This window comes from Vicia villosa, linkage group LG7, assembly GCF_029867415.1.
Source record: "Vicia villosa cultivar HV-30 ecotype Madison, WI linkage group LG7, Vvil1.0, whole genome shotgun sequence".
NCBI classification, from domain to species: Eukaryota; Viridiplantae; Streptophyta; class Magnoliopsida; order Fabales; family Fabaceae; genus Vicia; species Vicia villosa.
The window spans coordinates 21,353,447-21,374,716 of record NC_081186.1 but is presented as its reverse complement, the minus strand read 5'-3'; the positions used below and the strand labels follow the sequence as shown (position 1 = coordinate 21,374,716).

Here is a 21,270-nt window from a genome sequence, read left to right as displayed (position 1 = left end):
TTGCAGATTACTTATAGGGAGAAGATTCCAACGAAGCCACACATGAGTTGTAAGTATCCATCTTTAGGGATTTGTGGAAGAAGATGAGAAAATTTGTTCTCTGGGAACCTGTTATGCAATGATATGTATGTAAATTCTTATGCAATGTTTTCAAGGATCTTTATGAAATTTATTTTGCAACATTGAAATGTAGTTGCAGCTTTGTTGAAGAATTTCGACTTCCATCTTTAAACGTCCTTCTTTAAGAATCAAGCTCACCATATCCAGTGGGTCATAGCCTCTGATTCAGGATACCTGTACTTCTGAATTTGAAGGTATATGGCTAAAGGAAAATGAATCCTATTGCCCCTTGATAGGAACTGTACCTTTGAGTTTGAGGATGCATGGCCAGAGGAAAATAAATCCTCTTGCCCCTTGATAGGAATTCAGTTCTTGATAATAGCACTTGAAATTGTGCGTCCTAAATTCCTAAGATCCTTGAAAAAGGTTCGTTGAATATGCCATGTGATGAGGTGATGTCATGTGTATGCTATAGATGAAAGTGCAAATCACACAAATAGCCCTAGAAGCATGAGGTAATGACCATATGTAAGTCCTGCAAGAAATTTCAAGTTGTTAGATATAAATAAAACCTAAAAGAGGTAAGAATTGTTAAATAAAAGATATACACAAGTCCTGCAAGAAAATCAAATTGTTAGGGTATAGACAAATCCTGCAAGGAGATAAAGTTGTCAGAGTATAAGAAAATCCTACAAGGAAATCAGGTTGTTAGGGTATAAACAAATCCTGCAGGGAAACCAAACGGTTAGATAATGAATACAAACAAGTCACACAAAATCCTTAGGTTTAAAGGCTTGCATGAAGTCCATAGGTGTATACCCTCCCTTCTTGAAGTTTTAGTTGGTTCAACCTGTCCTAAAATAGTAACCAGGTTCTATGGTGCTCATATCCCTGATCTTTCTCGCAGGCATTATCTCAACATGGCACTCGAACGGCCAGCTAAAAACATCCCTAGAGTCCAATCTCAATGAGTGTAGCATCGAGTATCAACCGACTTCAGTCAGGAATCCAAAGCCAGCCATCTCGCTACTTCCTATAGGCCAAAGTCAAGTTCAACTAAGGTTCTAAAGGTGAATTAGTGCTTAATGACACCATGCGGCAGCCAAATGTCTCCTCGATCACTTTCAAGGGCCATCAGGACAAACCAAAGAGTCGCACTAACGGTGGACACCAGATCAACCATATCGATACATGTCGTACAGTCTCCTTGGTCTATTACCACATACCTAAGGTACACTAGATCCGGGTGTAGGATCTTTCACACGAGTAAATAAGCCAAACAACCTTTAAAAGTAAAGCACACAAAACAAACAAATATTAATGATCTAAGCTCTAAGGTAACCCCTCTTTTTATTTATCCCCAGCAGAGTCGCCAGTTCTGTGACTCAGTGGGAGAACTGACTTTATTTTAGCAAACAATGTGTTGCGGTGAGCAAGAGTCGCCACCGACTTTTATTTTGTCCAATTTTAGGAAAGGTAAAAAGTACAGAAAAAGACCTTTTAAAAAGAAAACGGGTTCGGGGGTAAGTTATGAAAAGGGAAGGTGTAAGCACCCTTTTCATCCGTAGTTATCTACGGGCTCTTAATTTGCTTAGCTCGTTTGTTTTATTTGAAAGTCAAAGTGTGTGTGTGTGTGTGTGTGTGTGAGAGAGAGAGAGAGAGAGAGAGAGTTAGATTCGATTATCTTATCTTGAATTAAGGTGAACTATGATTGTTTTTAGTCTTACCATACACACCTAGTTAGTAGCGGTTAATCATTCATACATGCAGAAAATAAAAGCGGAAATAAAAACCTAACTATTACAGGGCTTCGGGGCGGGGATTACAAATTTAAACACATGGGGATAAAAATTATTACAAAATCCCAAATGAAAATTAAAGCGGGAAGTAAAGGATTAATATGTACGAAACAAGATGAAATTTGCGAATGTCCATAAGAAACATCTCAAGTCCTCAAAGACAATACCTTGCAACCAAAACAAAAATGTGAGTACAAATCTTTAAAACGATGCATGAAAAATGGAAGAAATACAAACAAATATTATGAAAGAGAAATCTAATAATTAAATTCTAAATGGAAATATTTCGTTTTTTTTTATATGATAAAGATCTAAAACTAATTAATCGACTCAATTGCAAATAAAATCAAGTTCAATTAAAATGGTTTATAAAACCAAACTAAAAAATTAAATGAATAAAAATTAATGAACTAAAAGGGCATTAGTTAGTAGAATAACCTAATTAAACAAAACAACTCAAAATAGTTAAAAGAAGTTAGAGAATACAAAACAGAATTCGATGATGGTTAGAAATTAGCTAGGCCCAATAGCCCATACCACAAACTCTTAATTCTAAAACTAATAAAACAATTAAATAAAAAAACAAAAACAAAACGGGACGGATCCCCTTCCAACTATCAGCATTGCTATTATTTTAAAATCTATCAATTCTGACTTTTCAACCTAAACCCCTGGCCAATTAAATAAAGACACGTAGTCATGTCTAAAAAAACAAAAGGGCACCATTATATATTACCACACAAAACCAACACAGACCAATTATTCAGAGACACGTGGCATGAAATATAGAAATAAAATTAAATAAAAACAGCTATGAGCAACACGATAACATTTTTTATAGGTCGATTGGCACTAACAAATTCTAAATTCACAATGTTTCACAAGTACGATCTTTGTTGCCCTCTTTTCTCAAATTCTTTTTGTGACCAAAGATTCGTATATGAGGTCAGCGTTTTATTTTTTTTAATTTCACCTTTGTTCTTTTCTTTAATTTCCATTTGTTCTGATCAAACGGTGAACAAGTATTAACTATTGTATATGCATATATTCACATTCACGTATACACACGTCACACTATTTTTCTTTTATTTTAACCCAAAGAAAATCTTATTTGAAAAGCATGGACGAAGAAATTATACAAAGCCATTCACACAATGTTACTGTAACATCCATTCAAAACTACTAATCTACTAATGTTCCAAACCTGTGAATAAATCTTAACATCGATATACCATTCAAGACGATCCAAAATTTTACACTATTTTTTTCAAACCAGATCCAAAATTATACACCATTTTTCAAACCAGATCCAAAATTATCACAACAATAGAACTAATTCAGTCTTTAATAGTTTTCCTTGTTCAGAAGAATTGAGCCACAGTTTCACTAAATTCATCATAAACTTCAAACCACCGTCAAATTCATCGCATCATCTTCAGAACCCATCAAACACTTGGATTCGTTTGTTTTGCAGGAAATCAAAAGAAATGCTATGGTCCCTGCATAACATCAACAAGAGAAGGAAATTCAAAGAACACAAAGATTGAGAAGCAACAAAATCAATTCCATAAAATCTGTCTCCGATTGCAAAGTCGCTCAAACTCCGATGAAGCTCAGCACCGGAATAGATCCTTTTGCCGTTCGGATCTCTCCCTCTCCACAACAACCAGCACCGTGACAACAAGCCAAGATCCACACCACCGATTCACAACTCAGAACCGATTCAACACAACTTTCATGAAATCATTAATCAACTCATGATTTAAACCTTCACTTTTCTCATTATTAATATCATGTATGCACTGATTTTCTTTTCTCAGGAAAGAACATGAATGGATTCAATGGAGTAAAAAAAACAGTAGAAGCTGCAAAAATTCGAACACCAAAAGAAGCAAAAAGAAGAATGCAAATCCGGATCCACCATACGAACTTTTCACGCGAACAGATTCGACATATGCCACCACTGCGGATTCAAAGATCTAACGCAGCGAACAACAACACCGTCACGACGACGACTCCCCACGCACTGGATCTGCAATCTCCGTGCGGATTGCATCAGGTTTGCTCTATTTCGTTTTGGTCCATGTGATTTTGATTATTGATTTTGGTCTTGGAACTTTGAATGATTGAGAGGGGAGGAAGAATATTTTCACGAAAAAAAAGGATAAGGACGTATGGACTGTGATTTCTGCTTTATCTCCTACTGTTAGAATAAAAATAAAATTATCATGATTATCATGTGGTTGTAAAACAAACAAATTAAAATTGAGTGGCCTCATATAGTAATCATTGGCCAAGAACATTATAAAAATCATTTTGAAAAGGAAGCCTCATGTGTCATCATTGGTCAAAACGAAAAGATATTAAAAACTTTTAAAAACAAGAGTGAAAAAAAGTTGTTAGAAACGGTTTGTGAAAAATATTGGTAAATGATTCATCCCAAAGGCCCATGGACCTTCCTTGATGACCAAGATTGAGAACCTGGACGTGCTTGTGTCCAGGTACGTTCAGGTGCAAAAAACTGATAAAAAAAGTTAAAAAAACATGGAAATGCACCAAACGGGAATTGAACCTGTGACATTTTATTTGCAAGCCTTACTTCCTAACCAATTGTGATATGTTATTTATTTGAAATAAAAAACCAATTGAAAGTGTATGAAGCATAGACAAACATTTTTCTATTTATTAAAATATAACAATTTAAGTATAAACTATTATATTTTTAAAGTAGATTTTAAATTGAATATTTATAAAATTCAGGATGTCAATGTAAATGAAACCGAGATTTTTATAAAAACTCAAATTTTGAAATTGTTTTGAATTTTTTAAAAGTGTGGGCAAATTTTGGGGTATGACAATTATCATCCTGGTAAGGCAAACGTTGTTGCTGATGCATTGAGTAGGAAGACTTTGCATATGTCTATTCTAATGGTGAAGGAATTAGATTTGATTGAACAATTCAGAGACTTGAATTTGGTGTGTGAAGGTACTCCTACTAGTGTTAAACGGGGTATGCTAAAACTGACTAGTGGTATTCTTGAAGAAATCAGAGGAGGTCAGAAAGCTGATGTTGAATTGATCGATAAGTTGACTTTGATTAATCAAGGCAAGAATGGTGAATTCAGAGTTGACGAGAATGGTATACTGAGGTTTGGCAACTGAGTTTGTGTTCTTGATATTGCTGAACTCCGAAAGCGTATTTTGGAAGAAGGACACCGTAGTGGGTTAAGTATTCATCCTGGTGCTACCAAGATGTATCATGATTTGAAAAAGTTGTTTTGGTGTCCTGGAATGAAGAAAGACATTGATGAGTTTGTATATTCTTGTTTGACGTGTCAGAAGTCAAAAATTGAGCATCAGAAACCATCTGGGTTAATGCAACCGATGTTTATTTCTGAGTGGAAGTGGGATAGCATATCAATGGATTTTGTTTCTGGTTTGCCGAGAACTGTCAAGAATTGTGAAGCTATCTGAGTCACGGTAGACAGGTTGACAAAGTCTGCACATTTTATACCGGTAAGAATGGATTATCCGATGGAAAAACTGGCTCAGTTGTATATTGAGAAGATAATTAGTCTACATGGTATTCCTTCAAGTATCGTATCAGACAGAGACCCGAGATTTACGTCGAAGTTCTGGGAAGGTTTGCAGAAAGCTTTGGGTACTAAGCTGAGATTGAGTTCTGCTTATCATCCGCAGACGGATGGACAGACTGAGAGGACGATTCAGTCATTAGAAGATTTGTTGAGGGCTTGTGTGTTGGAAAAAGGAGGTGCTTGGGATAGTTATCTGCCTTTTATTGAGTTTACCTACAACAACAGTTATCATTCGAGTATTGATATGGCTCCGTTTGAGGCTTTGTATGGTAAGAGATGTAGGATGCCGTTGTGTTGGTACGAATCTGGTGAGAGTGCTGTGATTGGTCTAGAAATTGTACAACAGACTAAGGAGGAGATTAAGATGATTCAGGAGAAGATGAAGGCTTCTCAAAGTCGTCAGAAGAGTTATCATGACAAGAGGAGGAAAATACTTGAGTTTCAAGAGGGAGACCATGTGTTTATGAGAGTTACTCCTATGATGGGTATTGATCGAGCTTTGAAGTCAAAGAAGTTGACTCCGCATTTTATCGGACCATTCCAAATTTCTGAAAGAGTGGGAGAAGTGGCATATCGTATCGCTTTACCGCCAATGCTTGCAAACTTGCATGATGTATTTCATGTGTCTCAGTTGAGGAAATACATTTTGGATCCGTCCCATGTGATCCAAGTAGATGATGTGCATGTGAAAGACAAATTAACGGTTGAGGCGTTGCCTGTGAGGATAGAAGACCGAAGACTGAAGCAATTGCGTGGCAAGGAGATAACTTTAGTCAGAGTAGCTTGGGGAGGACCAACTGAGGGAAATGTTACCTGGGAGCTAGAGATTCAGATGAAGGATTCTTATCCAGAACTCTTTACCTGAGGTATGTTTTCGAGGACGAAAACTCTTTTAGTGGAGGAGAGTTGTAACACCCGTATAATTTTAATTTTAATTTAATTTGAATATTAGATTAATAATTATAATTATTATGGATTTTATGAAAATAATTGAAAAAAAGATGGTTTATGGCAATTGGGCCATGTGAGAGATTAGTAAGAAGAGGGGGTGTGGTGTAGTAAAGCCCTTACTAATTTTAATATTATTTTTCATAAAATAATTAGAATTGGAAAAGAAGGAACAGAACGTGAAAAGAGAGAAGTTGGAACATGAAGAACGTGAAAGAGGAACAAAGAGGAAGAGACCAAAGATCAAGAAATTTGGCAAAGGTAAGGGGGGACTCTTCCAATTATCATCTCTTATTGTAATTATGGATGAACAGTGCATGATTGGTTGTGTTGTTGAGTCAATTTGATTTGTATGTCAGAGTTAGGTTTTTGGGTTCTAAGAATTGGTTTAGATTTTGGGATTTTGATGTATGAATTGATATAAGATGATAGATTAATCTGTATGAATGAATCCTATGGATCTTGTTTTTTTAAATAGCTACTATGCCTCTGTTTGGTAAAACATAATTTTAAGTTTATGTCTTATAGTTTATAGCTTATAAACTCATATGACAATTTAGACCTGTTGGTAATCGTCTTTTCATCATTACCTTATAGCTTATTTTACTAGGTTATAGCTTATTTTGCCGACGCTATCTCATAACATTTTAGCTTATAGCTTATCATTTTTCTTTCTTTTTTATCCTTATTATTTTAGTATAAACTCATATTTATCCATTATAATATATTAGGTTAAGTATGGTTTTGGTCCCTATAAATATCTCAAATTTAATTTTTAGTCCTTATTAAAAAAATGACATATTTTAGGCCATATAAAATTTTTTTGCATGCATTTTTAGTACTTACTAATTTTTTAAATTTTGAAAACTGTTTAATTATCTTTTAAATTTTAAATTTTTGAATAATTTTTTAATACATGTTTAGAATACTATAAAGTCTTTCTTTACCAAATTATAGAATTTTTAAAATGAGAAGAATTAAATATAAATATTTTAAATTTTAGAAGATAGTGATAAAAGTAATGCAAATCTCGACTTAGAAGTCAAATTTTGAGTTTTTTTTTTGAGGAACTTTTGATAACGTTCTAAATATGTCTGTAATTTAATCATTCAAAAATACACATCCATTTAACAATAAGGACTAAAACTACGTGCATAATAATTTTGTGGGGATCAAAATATATCATTTTTTTAATAGAGACCAAAAACAAAATTTGATAATTTTATAGGGACCAAAAACATACCTAACCCTAATTTATTTTAATTTCAAATTAAATAATAATGTATTAAATATCTTTTATGTCATTTTACATTTATAATTTATTTGAACCGCTACTTTTACCAAACACTTCAATTAACTTATTAGTTATGAGTCTCAACTATTTGTCATAAGTTATAAGCTACCAGTCACCAGCTATCAGCTATAAGCTATAAGCTATCAGCTATAAGCTATTAGTTAGCTTATCAGTGAACCGCTCTTTTAACCAAACATACCCTATATATAGATTCATTTCATCTATATTATGTTTTGTGAATCTTAAATTAGCATTCCTCATTCGAATTTTTAAACTTTTTTTTTTTTGCGTTTCTAATACATCATCTTAAGATTTGATTTACCCGTGTGTCCGCACGAGTCTTCTACTAGTTTAATGGATTAAAGGTATGTTTCGTTCGAGGTAAATGGAGGGGAGGAGAGGAGATATTTATAATAAAATGTGTTTGGTTTAATTTTTAGGAGGGTAGGGGAGCAAAACCCCTTAAAGTTATACTTTTTACGTTCCTCCGAATCGGGAGATTCAGAGGGGAGGGGAGAGAATGTGACTATTGATATTTAATAAATTAATATATTTACTAAAATATTCTCAGTTTTATTTTATAATTTCAAAATTATTATTTTCTTCCTTCCGCTTCTTTTTTTTTTATTTTCTCTATTGCTTATATTAATCTATTATAATTATTTTTTACCTTTAAATTATTTATTTTATTTAATAAAAATTCTAATCACTAAATTTTTTTTTTATTATAATTTTTATTTTCTCTATTGCTTATATTAATTTATTATAATTATTTTTTACCTTTAAATTATTTATTTTATTTAATAAAAATTCTAATCACTAAATTTTTTTATTTTTTATTATAAATTTTATTTTTATGTTTATTTATATTTTTCCTTCTAATTTTGTTATGTATTCTATTATATATTTTTTATATAAAATTTTAAACCATTTATTTATTTTGTTTATATATGAGGAGGGATATATTTACTCCAAGAGTATGTGTAGAAGAATTACTCCAAATCTTAACCATTGATTATTTATTTTAAAGAGTATGCTCATACGCGTATGGGAAATTTTAAAGAGGAAATTGGTTCTGATGATACGCGTATGGCAAGGCTGATACGCGTATGAGGTTGTTTTTAGGCCATTTTGGTTCTGGTGAAACGCGTATGATACGGGTATGGAAGAGAGTGGTACGCGTATGGACTTGGTCGTACACGTATGGTCGTTGTGTGTGTTAAAACTCCTGTTTTATGATTTTCCTTGAAAGTTCATTGATGTGTAACTTTCGATTTGTAGGCCTGTTTTGTGTGCCGTTTGAGGATGATGAACCTTGTGATATGATCTTGTGTTTTAATGATGATGTGAATTATATTGAATGATGTTAATGTATATATAAACATGCTTGATAATGATAATGATGATGATGATGATGAAATGAGTAAAGATGATGCTACTCATAGAATGACGATGATGAAAGTATGTTATATGTATGTTTGCATGCATTCATGACCATTTGATGAGGGTTGAATCCTAATGATGAGAGGATTCAGTGAAGGGCAAGATTCCCATTGTGTGGAATCTGTGCTGGTAGGGCCGTATCTGGATGATGATAGATCGATCGGTGGGTGATTCCCGTTGATGATGTTTGGTACCACATGCATAGAGTCAGTTGCATTCATATGCATGAACTTGATCACATGACTGAATGTATTTCGTTGTTTTGTTTTGGTGACGTGTGTTTTGTATAACGATGAGTTATCTGAATATAGATGAATTGGGTGAATAATATAACTATTGATGTATTGTTATTTATAATGCAATAATATTTGCTAATTGCGAATGAGACTCACCCTTACACTATATTTTTCAGATTGAGGATAGCGGCTTCGACTCGGTGAGGATTAGCTCATGAGTCAATGTGTCAGTTAGCGTCGGGTCATGCTCTGATAGATGTAACACTGGGGAACGTTGTTTTTAAGTTTATGACATTAACTCTGTTTTGTTTAATTTATTTGAGGATTTAAGCATTGATGATGTAATGCTAGTTTGATGATTTATTCCGCTGTGTTAACATGAGAAATTTGATTCATAAGTTATGTTGAGATGTTTCTTCAGTGAATGCATGACGTATGACCGATGTTGTTTATTTTAATTACGAATTGTGACGCCCTTGTGCATGTTACTCTGATTTTATTTAATTAATTGCCGCGGGGTTAGAAGGGTGTTACAAACTACATACTGATATCCGCTTATTATTATATTTCTTAGAATTAAGATTTTTAGTTTCCCTTTAGAAACAACCCATGTATTCTTAGCCTTAGCTTTACATAGTAACCTTAGATAACGGTAGGTCGATTCATATTCTCTGTGAATTCGATATCTTTTAAAACTACACAAAACGACTGTGCACTTGCAGTCATCAGATTAATAGACACATAAAGTCGCGATCACTCTTAACCCCTTTGTCTCTACAATTTTCTAGAAGTTGTTCTTGTGCAAATTGGGCCTAACAATTGGCTCATACACATCTTAACAAAAGTTATTCAAAGTATTGCAAAGAGATATGAACAAGTCCACTAACATACACATGAACATGTAACATGAAAAATAATATATACAAAGTCTATTCTAGTTACACTTATATGGTTACATAAAAACATAAACTAGTATTGAACAATCAAAGAAGAAGAGAAACTATTAATGAAAAACGAATACTACCTTTCTATCTAGTGTGCCACTGATTGAATCTGAATCTAAACGCGTCAATGAATCCGTTTAAGAATCTGATATAAGTATACCTCCATGAGCGACAAAATATTATTGGTCCAATGAATCCCCAAAGTCCAACACCAATTCCAACTCCTAAACTCATGTAAAATGTTTCATAGAAAATTGATTCATCATCCTCATCCTCAATCTCATTATCAAACAGCAACGATGGCACATCATCTTCTGAGCATGCTTTTTCCAGTGGCTTTCCACAAAGATCTAGATTTCCTTGGTAACTAGATATAACAAAGCTTTGTAACTGAGTTCCAATTGGGATTTTACCAATGAGATTATTGTTTGATAAATCCATTACACTTAAACGATCAATTTTAACAAGGCTGGAAGGAATTTCACCACATAAATGATTCCTAGACAAATCAAGAAACTCAAGTGATTTCAAATTCCCAATCCCATATATTATTTCCCCACTCAAATTGTTCCTTGATAAATTTAAAGACACCAATCCCAATAGAGCCCAAATTTCTTTAGGTATTTCTTGATAGATAAATGCTCTTTAAAAGCAGCTCTGGATTCTTGAACACATCTTCCACGCCTTTCCACATGAGTGGAATGTAGTAATCATACCTACTTCCAGTTATGTTGTTATGATAGTTATGACTTACATTATCACTAACACTCATGTTCATACTTATTGCAGCGAGCCATCACAGTAAAGTTGTGTAAACATTTTGGAATTTGGTCTGATATATGATTTTCTGAAAGAACCAATAGTTTGATTTGAGAAAGATAACAACTCTCGGATGGTAAACTTCCAACAAAGTGATTCACACGTAAACTCAAGACAACCAATTGGTGAGAATCGCCAATGTTAAATGAACTCAAGTCAAAGATTTTTCAAATAAGAAAGACTAGATAGCCATTTTGCATCAGCATATTTTTCCATATTAATTTCGAGATTAGAATTTCCACCCAGCCTTAGTGATTGCAGCATCAAAAGATCACCAATGCCAAAGGTCTGATTTTGTCGGGATTAGGTTGGAAAAATAGTGGGAAAATTAAATTAATTAAAATAAGATTATTGAAGGGATATATCGGTTTGCAACGGTCGGACTTCGGGAATTTAGTAAACTATTAATGCAGGAATTAATTTTTAAAGTAACTTTCAGTAGAAAACATTCATTTAAAATCCTTCCTCTCACACTCTCATGTTTATTGATTCTGACCTTGTTATTAAACCTAATTGAGCACTCTCGCTGTATCAATTAGAGCCTAAAAATAATTTTTGAAAATAAAAGAGTTCACATACTTTTGTATACTTAGTGACTTATAGATCATAAACTTTAAGAGAAAAATCACTTAGTGATTACAGCTTTTTAGAAGCGTTTTTCTCTCTGTATTGTTGTTTATATCTTTGTAAAAGAAATTCCTTGAGTGATCAAGTTGTGATCTGTAGACTCAAGAAGACTTAGAGGTTGATCTAAGTGGAGAACCATTGTAATCATTTTTTGATTAGTGGATTAAATCCCCAGTGGAGGTAAATAACCTGTGAGGGCGGACTGAAGATAGTTTGAGTTCAAACGAACCAGGATAAAAATAATTGTGTTCATTATTTTTATTTGCCAAAAAGAAACAACCCTTATTCAATCCCCCATTTCTAAGTGTTTTTCACTCCTTCAATTATATACTAATTAAAATTGAAAACTATTTATCTAAGAAGTTTTCACGGGACACTCTCACCATAATACCTTTTTTATTTTAATCAACAAAATAAATATTTATAATTAGCATAAACTTACTATTTTCACGGGACACTATCACCATAATATTTTTTTTTAAACAACAAAATATTATAAATATTTATAATTATCAGTTGTATTTGTAAAATTGAAGCTCTGCTAGGGTTTGAATGACCAAAGCTAAACGGCGCGTTGGCCGGCCGAAATCCACGGCGGCGACGCTCTCTACTTCGACGGTAACAGTGGCAAAGGATACAGAGACTCATGTACAGAAGGAAACCCCTAAGGAAACAATCGTAGAGGCTGCTGAACCGGTGGTGACAAAGAGCCCGGTGAAGATTACGAAATCACCGGAGAAGGAGATAGCCACGACGAAACCTTGGGTAGATGTTATCCAGGGTAACCGCAATGCGAACCGAGGTATGAACGTTGGATTTGTTGCGCCAGAGCTGATTGATGGCAAGGAGACAATTACGATTGATGAGGCAGATGTTACAGAGGAACTCAGGTATTGGGAGAATGCGATCATACTCTTTGCCCTTGGAGAAACTCTCTCGATGCACGCTGTGAAGAACTTCATGGAGAAAACCTGGAATTTCGTCGCTCTTCCGGAATTGTATTTTAATGACTCTGGATACTTCATTGTCCGATTCAAGAGCTATGAAGATCTCAGTCAAGTCATGGAGCAAGGACCTTATTTCATCTATGGTAAGCCTCTCTTTTTGAAGTACTGGTCGATTGATTTTGAACTGAAAGCTGACTTACTTAGGGTTCTCCCTCTTTGGATCACTATGCCAAATCTTCCATTGCACTTATGGGGAGAAAAGAGTCTATCTAAGATTGCTAGTGCTGTTGGTAGGCCTATTATGACTGATGAGTGCACTGCTAGAAAATTGCGCATCTCTTATGCAAGGGTGTTGGTTGAGGTTGATATCACCCAACCGGTTAAAAGAGGTGTGGCCATAAAAGATCATAATGGTAGGGAGTGGGAACAGAAGATAGACTATGAATGGAGGCCAAAATACTGCCATACCTGCTTGAGAATAGGCCATGATTGCTCGAGTAAACAACCTATTGGGCAGCAGAAACCTGTGCAAAAAGTTTGGAAACCAACAAAACAGTCTAAGGACACTGTGGTTGAGGGGAAAATTCTGGAAAAGATTGTGGAAGAACCTCTTAAGGTTAGTACTATCCAGAAGAATAACCAGGATGATGAATGGACTGAGGTAAGCACTAATAGAACTGATAAAGCCAAGAAGAAAATCATTTTCACCCCTGTTAATGAGATGCTTGTGCAGAATGTGTTCACACCCCTTGGGATTGGAACTGTCCCAGAGGTGGGATGCAGTAATGGTTAATGCTTGCTACTTGGAATGTTAGGGGCATCAATAAGGAGGCAAGGCATAGAGAGGTTAGCTCCTACCTCTCAACTTTTAATGTCCCAATTGTAGCTTTGCTTGAAACTAGAGTTAAACAAAGTAATGCTTGCAAGATTAGAAGAAATTTTGGTAAGTCTTGGTCCTTCATAGATAACTACTCCCACCATTCTAATGGTAGGATTTGGATTTTGTGGAAGGATCTTGATGTGCAACTGAAGGTACTTCTTATTGAAGAACAATTTATTCATGTGGAGGTTAGTAATGTGAATAATAGTATCCATTATTTTGCTACCATTGTCTATGCCAAGAATCAAAAGGAGTTGAGAAAGAATCTCTGGGATCAAATTGATACTTTGGGTGGAAATATAACTGGTCCCTGGATTGTTATGGGAGACTTCAATAATGTCTTAACTTGTCAAGATAGAATAGGAGGGAACAATGTACATATCAATGAATATAGTGACCTGACTGAAATGATGCAGAGACAGGGTTTGTTTGAAGCCCCTACTAAAGGGTGTCACTTCACTTGGTCTAATAAACAGTCCACTGGTGCTATATACTCAAGGATAGACAGGCTTATTGGCAACTGTCATTGGTTCCAAAAGTATCAAAATGTGAGTGTGGAGGTTCTTCACCCTAGCATCTCGGATCATTCCCCTGTAAGGGTTAATTGGATAGCTGCCCCAGCCAATAGAAGTTTTATGTTCAAGTTTGTGAACTACGTGACCAAGCAAGAGGATTATCAGGAAGTTGTTAGAACTAGTTGGAATCAACATATCCATGGAACTGCTATGCATAGACTGTGGAAAAAGATGAGGAGACTGCAGAGGCCTATAGGGCAGCTTCAAAGAAGGTTTAGTAACTTACAGCTTCAGATTCAACAGGCTAGAAGTGACCTTATGGAAGCCCACCAACACCTTGAGAACAATAAGTTTGATGCTTCAGCCATTGAACAAGTTAAGTGTAGAACTGATGAAGTGGTGGAACTGAATCAAATGGAGGAAAGTATTCTCAAGCAGAGAGCCAAGGTGGAGTGGTTGCATTTGGGGGATGGCAACAATACTTTTTTCCATAACACAGTGAAGGAGAAGAACAAGCACAAGCATATAGCAACTCTGGTATCCTTGAATGGGAATACTCTTACCACTAAAGATGAGATTGCCAAGGAAATTTTAGATTTCTATACAAACCTTGTAGGGACTGCTACAAACACTCTGCAGGGGATTGATATTGCCAGCATTAGTAGGGGTAGTCTTCTATCAAGGGATGATGCCTTAAGTCTGATCCGACCTGTTACTGATCTGGAAGTGTGGGATGCTTTGAGTAGCATTGGAAACAACAAAGCCCCTGGCTTGGATGGTTTCAATGCTTATTTTTTCAAGAGTTCATGGCAGACTGTGAAGGGGGATGTAATAGCAGCTATTCAGGAGTTTTTCAGGACTAGCACTATGCATAAAGACTTAAATTGCTCTCTGATTACTCTGATTCCTAAGACTAATGAAGCTAAGACTGTGAAAGATTGGAGGCCTATTTCCTGTTGTAGTACTTTTTACAAAATTCTGTCCAAGATTCTTACATCCAGATTGGGGAGGGTTATAGGTTCCATTGTGAATGATAACCAATCTGCTTTCATACCTGGCAGAATTATCCATGACAACATTATGATAGCACAGGAACTGGTTAGAGGCTATGGAAGGAAAAATATCTCACCTAGGTGTATGATCCAAATGGATATACAAAAGGCATATGATACTGTGGAGTGGATTGCCTTAAAAAACATCATGTATGCACTTGGATTTCCTCACAAATTTGTATCTTGGATCATGGCATGTGTCACCTCTGTTTCTTATAAGTTTGCTCTTAATGGTGAACCCAGTACTACTCTCAATGCTAAGAGAGGATTAAGGCAGGGAGATCCAATCTCTCCCCTGCTTTTTGTCCTGATTATGGAGTATCTACACAGGGTGCTTCAAACTTTGGGTGATATCCCTGGCTTCAAGTTTCACCCTAGGTGTGAAAAACTTAAGATCTTGAATGTTTGCTTTGCTGATGATATTTTGTTGTTCTCCAAGGCAGATGTCAACTCCATTAGACTCATTATGCAGAAGGTGAAAGAATTCTCCTCCACCACAGGACTGGTTATGAGTGTTCCTAAAAGCAAAATATACATGGGTGGAGTGGATAGTAACTGTCAACAATTGCTGATGCATGAAACTGGTTTTCAGATTGGGCAAATGCCTTTCAGGTACCTTGGGGTTCCTCTGGATAGTAAGAGGCTTACAATTAATAACTGCCAACCTCTTATTGATAGAATGACCTGTAGAATCAATCACTGGTGCACTCGAATGTTATCTTATGCTGGCAGATTCCTCTTGGTGAAAAGTGTTCTCTTCTCTATTGCTAACTACTGGCTGCAGATTTTTCCCCTTCCCAAGAAGATCATCCATCACATTGAAAGCCTTTGCAGGAGCTTTCTATGGACTGGTAAAGATACTATTAGTAATAAGGCCCCCATCTCTTGGGAACATGTCTGTGACCCTGTAGCTGCTGGAGGTCTTAGCCTCATTGACCTAACTATTTGGAATCGTGCTTCCTTGGGCAAGTTACTTTGGAATCTGAATGCAAAGAAGGATAGAATGTGGATTAGCTGGGTCAGTCACTATTATATGAAGAGAGGAGCTGATGCTACAAACTATTGTGCTAAGCAGAGTGATTCTTGGATCATCAAGTCTATCTTTAAGTACAGGGACCTGTTGCTGAGTTCTAGAGCGTGGAATGAGTTCTTGCAAACAGGTGCTTACAGAACCAAGCAAATTTATTTGGAGTTAAGAGGGGATCGTGGCCTGGTCTCGTGGAGGAACATCTTAAGAGGGAATTTGGCCAGTCCAAAGGCTTTGTTCATCTTGTGGATGGCGTGCCAGAATCGCTTACACACCAAAGATAGGCTGAGCAAGTTCGGGACTGTGACTGATGGTGTTTGTTTGTACTGTAATGATACTGAAACTTGTGAGCATCTTTTCTTTGCTTGTAGGGAAACTCGGGCTTTCTGGCTGCTGGTGTTGAATTGGAGTCATACTCCACACTCTCCTCAAGCATGGACAGAGGAGCTTAAATGGATTATTATCACTGCTAGAGGAAAGAGCAATAGAGCCAAGCTTCTCCGCATATGTATAGCTGAAGTCATATACCATGTGTGGATTGTGCGAAATAACAGAGTCTTTAAGAATGCTAGATTGGAACATCTCAATTTGCAGTGGGTGCTAGATAGGATCAAGTATCGGGCTAAGCTTGACAGGAAATTAGGAGCTTATGTTGATGCCTTGTAATGTTGGTTTTGTTTACTTGTAACCATGGGCTTGGATCTTCATTGATCAGCTTGTACTGAATTTGTTTTTGGAATATATATATTCTTTATTGCTCCAAAAAAAAAGTTGTATTTGTAAATATTTATAGTTATTAGTCGTACTTCTAAATATTTATAGTTATTAGACGTATTAAATTTATCAAGTTGGTGATTTGATAAATATTTCTTTTTAAATATTTCCAGTTATTAGTGATTTTATAATAACAATTGTATATGACCAATAACCTAGCCTTATCGAATGACCTAAGATATGAATGACTATTGCATTTCCATGTTTTTTTTTACATAGCTACTATGACTCTGTTTGGTAAAACATAATTTTGAGTTTATGTCTTATAGTTTATAGCTTATAAACTCATATGACAATTTAGACCTGTTGGTAACCGTCTTTTTATCATTACCTTATAGCTTATTTTACTAGCTTATAGCTTATTTTTCAGACGCTATCTCAAATAGCATTTTAGCTTATAGCTTATCATTTTTCTTTCTTTTTTATCCTTATTATTTTAGTTTAAACTCGTTTTTATCCATTATAATTTATTGGGTCAAGTATGTTTTTGGTCCCTATAAATATCTCAATTAGTCCTTATTAAAAAAATGACATATTTTAGGCCATATAAAATTTTTACGTATGCATTTTTAGTCCTTATTAATTTTTAAAATTTTGAAAACTATTTAATTATCTTTTAAATTTTAAATTTTTGAATAATTTTTTTATACATGTTTAGAATACTATAAAGTCTTTCTTTATCAAATTATAGAATTTTTAAAATGAGAAGAATTAAATATAAATTTTTTAAATTTTAGAAGATAGTGATAAAAGTAATGCAAATCTCTACTTAGAAATCAAATTTTGAGTTTTTTTCCCGAGGAACTTTTGATAACGTTCTAAACATGTTTGTAATTTAATCATTCAAAAATACACATTGGTTTAACAGTAAGGACTAAAACTAGGTGCATAATAATTTTGAGGGGACCAATATATGTAATTTTTTTAATAGGGACCAAAAACAAAATTTGATAATTTTATAGAGACCATAAACATACTTAACCCTAATTTATTTTAACTTCAAATTAAATAATAATTTATTAAATATCTTTTATGTCATTTTACATTTATAATTTATTTGAACCGCTACTTTTACCAAACACTTCAATTAACTTATCAGTTATGAGTCTCAACTATCTGTCATAAGTTATAAGCTATCAGTCACCGGCTATCAGCTATAAGCTATAAGCTATTAGCTAGCTTATCAGCCAACTTCTCTTTTTACCAAACATACCCTATATATAGATTCATTTCATCTATATTATGTTTTGTGAATCTTAAATTAACATTCCTCATTCGAATTTTTAAACTTTTTTTTTTGCGTTTGTAATACATCAGCTTAAGATTTGATTTACACGTGCGTCCGCACGGGTCTTCTACTAGTTTAATGGATTAAAGGTATGTTTGGTTCGAGGTAAATGGAGGGGAGGAGAGGAGATATCTATAATAAAATGTGTTTGGTTCAATTTTTAGGAGGGGAGGGGAGCAAAATCCCTCCAAAATTATACTTTTTTGCCTTTCTCCGAATCCAGAGATTCGGAGGGGAGGGGAGAGGATGTGACTATTGATATTTAATAAATTAATATATTTACTAAAATATTCTTAGTTTTATTTTATTATTTCAAAATTATTATTTTCTTTCTTCCGCTTCTTTTTTTTTGTAATTTTCTCTATTGCTTATATTAATTTATTATAATCATTTTTCACCTTTAAATTATTTATTTTATTTAATAAAAGGCTAAATTATAGTTTTAGTCCCTGTTTTGGTATTTTCACGATTTTGGTCCCCCTATTTTCTTTTTAAACAGTTTTAGTCCCCCATCCCAATTTTGTTCATAAACAGTGCATGATCCGTACATGAACAGTACATGACCGTACATGAACAGTACATGACCGTACATGAACAGTACATGACCAGTTGGTTCAAAATTGGGATGGGGGACCAAAACTGTTTAAAAAGAAAATAGGGGGACCAAAATCGTGAAAATGTCAAAACAGGGGGACCAAAACTGTAATTTAGCCAAATAAAAATTATAATCACTAAATTTTTTTATTTTTTATTATAATTTTTATTTTTATGTTTATTTATATTTTTTTCTTCTAATTTTGCTATGTATTCTATTATATATATTTTTTATATAAAATTTTAAACCATTTATTTATTTTGTTTTATATATATATATATATATATATATATATATATATATATATATATATATATATATATATATATATATATATATATATATATATATATATAATTAATTAATAATAAATTATTTTATGTATTTACAAATTGTTATCAACATATAAATAATTTTGTGTTAAGAGTTATAATACGTATTCAGTGTATTTAATTTTTTTAATGTTATTATCAATTATAAATTTTTAATCATTCAATATTATAAATATTATTTATGAAATTTTTACTTTTGAATATCATATCAATTATATAAAATTATAAGGATAAAAACATAAATTATTAATAAAGTTCCTCCCTTCCTTTCATGAACCAAACATATTTTTAACCAAAATCTCTTCCTTCCCCTCCCTTCTCTTGTTTGAACCAACCATACATAAAACTAGTAAAGGACCCGTGCGTTCGCACGAGTCGCAAAAAATCAATATAAATATTAAATAAATATTACATAGTTATGGTTAAAAATGCATATAAAAATATATAAAAATTAAAAGAAAAAATATTATAAATGGTGATTATCATATAAATATTAATTTAAATTATCAGGCTATAGTTGTTATCAAGATATACATAAAATTATGTTGAAAAATATATGAGTATATGGTGTAGTACATTTCACACAGAGATATAATTCTATCTACAATTGAAATTTTTCTAAATCATAAAACGTGCAATGTCTGCATATCCGCCACGCCCCACACCCATGGTTTTCCATTTATAAAAGTATTTTTAACATGTTTATAAAAATAATTGTATCAATAATTGACATTTTCCATTTATAAAAATATTTGTAATTTATTCCCGTTTAAAAAAATAATTGTATAAACGGTAGACTTTTTCCCGTTTATAAAAATATTTGTAGCTTATTCCCGTTTATAAAAATAATTGTATCACAATAGACATTTTCCCATTTATAAAAATATTTGTAATTTATTTTTGTTTATAAAACTAATTGTATCAATAGTTGACTTTTTCATATATTATAAAAATATTTGTAAGTTTTTCTCGTATAATTGTATCAACGGTAGAATTTTCCCATTTATAAAAATATCTGTAACTCATTCCCGTTTATAAAAAAAATTGTATCAAGGGTAGACTTTTTCCCGTTAATAAAAAAAATTGTAACTTATTCCTGTACCCATGGTTTTGCAGGGCGGGGGCAAGGTTTTCGAAAATGTTTGTCCTTTTTTTACATTTTTAATTTAATGTGACTAATTTTTTTCATGCAATGTTAGAATTTTGTGTGAATTAATTATAATGAAAATAATAATTATTCTTTTGTGTTTCATATGTTAAGTTAAAATAAATTTTATAAAATAAAATTGAATTATAATAGCTAATTAGACTCAAAATTTGGGTGATTCTATATTTAAAATAATAAGCATATTAATAAATTTTATTTTTCTTTGTAATTTATTTTTCTTATATAATGGTCAAAAAAATATTTGAACGTAGAACATAGAATTAAACCTTTTAACAACTAAAACAACTCGTTAACAAAAAAAAAAAAAGTAGAATATTAAAAACCTACTTTTTATTTTTTGGCTGTCTCCTTTAATGTTAAAAACCTATTAAAAATAGATTAATGAATATATTTATTAATTTATTATTATTAACCATATATTTATCATATAAAAAGATAATAATTACAATTAACAGAAATTGATCACAAAAAATGGGATAAATATAAAGGCAAATAGAATGACCTATTTTAAATGTATTGAAAGAAAATAAAGTTTCAATTCTTGTTATTCAGATTTTAATTTTCAAAATTTTAGAAATGATAATGGGACAGAAAAAAAAAATGAAAGTTGTGTTTTTTTTTTTTTGTGTGAACTATGAAAGTTGTGTTTTGTGTGAAATATTGAATCAAATAAATGAGTTAATTATAATAACAATAATAATAATAATAATGATAATAATAATAATAATAATAATAATAATAATAATAATAATTTGGAAAGGCATGAATGATTATCATTAATTATAAACAAAATTATAAAATTAATTTATTAAAAAAATTGTCGCAAAATCAAATATTTGTAGTATAAACTCCATCCGGTTTTATTTATTTTTTTGTGAACGGTTTTATTTACTTTGTGGTCTTTATTTAAATCGTCTGAAACAAAA

General features: G+C 32.9%; 1 long non-coding RNA gene across 1 annotated transcript; it reads left to right on the top strand.

Moving 5' to 3' along the window:
- Positions 1–2,746: 2,746 nt before the first annotated feature.
- Positions 2,747–9,801, top strand: LOC131620375 (uncharacterized). Its single transcript, XR_009289095.1, has 2 exons — positions 2,747–3,918; positions 9,553–9,801. It is a non-coding gene; the product is annotated as an uncharacterized LOC131620375 (long non-coding RNA).
- Positions 9,802–21,270: the final 11,469 nt, after the last annotated feature.